Source organism: Rhea americana, unplaced genomic scaffold (genome assembly GCF_003343005.1).
Source record: "Rhea americana isolate MKP2758 unplaced genomic scaffold, rheAme1 scaffold_17, whole genome shotgun sequence".
Lineage (NCBI taxonomy): Eukaryota > Metazoa > Chordata > Aves > Rheiformes > Rheidae > Rhea > Rhea americana.
Window position 1 is genome coordinate 8,301,486 of NW_028185816.1, and position 1,964 is coordinate 8,303,449.

Sequence of the window (1,964 nt, forward strand, 5' to 3'; positions counted from 1 at the left end):
AAATGTTTATTATAGTTAAAGTCTACATAAAACTAGCAAAATACATGCTGAGGAATAAAAGTCTCAAGATCCGATTCAGCATGTAACTGAAGGCATTAGCCAGGAAAACTGCTGAGCTTTGAGCCTCTGGACAGGCTGTAGATCAAGCAATCTTTGTCCGATTATACCATTCAACAGGTCTAGCTAATTCAAACAGCTTCCCTGCACAAATACATGTGAAATGTAACAAAAAGAGGTTATTTGGGTCCTGAATGCCTTTTCTTTTAAAGTAATTCACTAATAAATTGGCTTTTCTGGAGCCAGGCAGTACTCCGTACTTCTCTCTCAAAGGTTTGTGTGAGATCTATCTGTACTACATTTGCCCCTCCACTCCCCAAAATACACAGAAACGTTGACATACGCAATAACTTATCACATGAACTGTGTCATGGCTCAAGYTTTCCACGATTACTCAAATGTGTAGGAAGAACAGGCTTTTCTTTTTATAGGGAAGAAAAAAAAAAAGAAAAAAAAAGGAAAGAGCTCCAAAGCAGAACTTGGAATTATTATATACAGGCTTCTACGCCCAGAGTCTACAAACAGGACTACCCACAACAGCATCTCYTGGAAACTTTTCTGCAATTGCAGAAAACAGGCTATTCAAATTAGATATGGAAGAGGAAGAAGAAGAGATAGAGACCACATTTGTGCTTGCAGGACATTATCACATACATCTTCAAAAAAAGAAGCGAGGGCGTAAGTCCCAAAGAACTAAAGGAATTCAGAGAAGCTTCACTTAGGTGACTTGGCCCAGCTCAAGACTGCAGCAAAACATTTGCATCATCACTCTTGACCCTGTTGATACTGCTTGACTCTTTCTCTATACACAGTTAAGAACCTAGCGTGGCASAGTATAATCACTTTGTGAGATATTTTTTTCCTCTCGGAAGACTGTAGACTTGAAAATAGGGTTTCATAATAAAACAATACYGAAATCTTTCTCAACCCCAGCCCTGCCACTTTTCTACTCATAAAAAGCAAACAAACAACCTCCCCTCAGTGAAAAAAAACACTTTTCCCTTCTTTATGAAGCTGAAGAAAGTTAATGCGCAAGCCCATATTTTTTCTGGAATGAACGACTCAGTGAGAAGCCTTCCAAGAGCCAACGCCTTAAGGCTCTCCCCGCTATGGTGCCAACTTGCAGAAGTGCCCTTGGTCTCCTGACTAAAACAAGGGCCATTAGGAACAGCAGTAARAATCTCTCTTCAAACCTCTCCATCTTACAGGAGCCCTCAGTAACATGCTGTAATCAGCAGAGCCCTGCAGAAAAACAAACTTGCCTTTGGCAAAACTAAGTGGAGACCAGAATAACGTAAGGCAGATTAATAAAAACCAACAGTGTTAGTACAGTTGTTTTGAGGATAGTAACTCTACTAACACCTCTGTTTCGGTGAAAGGAGTACTGCTCCCCCCCTWCACGTTCCTGAACTTCGCAGAGATGAAACACCATTACATTTTAGGTTCCTCTCTTTCCTCCTCTCGCTCTCCCCACCACTTTCATAGTCGGCAATTTACCGCATAGCTCAAGAGAAAAAGGCACCAAAACAAASCATAGCAGAAAGTCTTTCGCAACCTGAATTTTCCAAATTACTATTTGAATTGCAGCATCTGACCAGCCTCACTAGCACGGCACGGGGCTACCGCACGGGTTGCGAGGCAGAGGCGGGCGAGCACAGAGGGGTCTCTCCGCTCCCTAGAGGGGGCTCCTCCCTCCCGGGGTTTCTGCACAGGAAAGGGGGCCCCGCACCAGGCTCCCCGCCGCTGCGCAGCCGGGGCATCTTCCCGGCTGCTCCGCTTGCGCCGCGCCGTTCTCGGGGGTATTCCGTGGCCAGCACCGCCGGGCGGAGGCACCTGGCTCCCTGCCCTCGGCGGAGGGCGCGGCGCTGCGCCCAGCCCGCGCCCGCGCCGCAGGGGCCGCGCGGCGC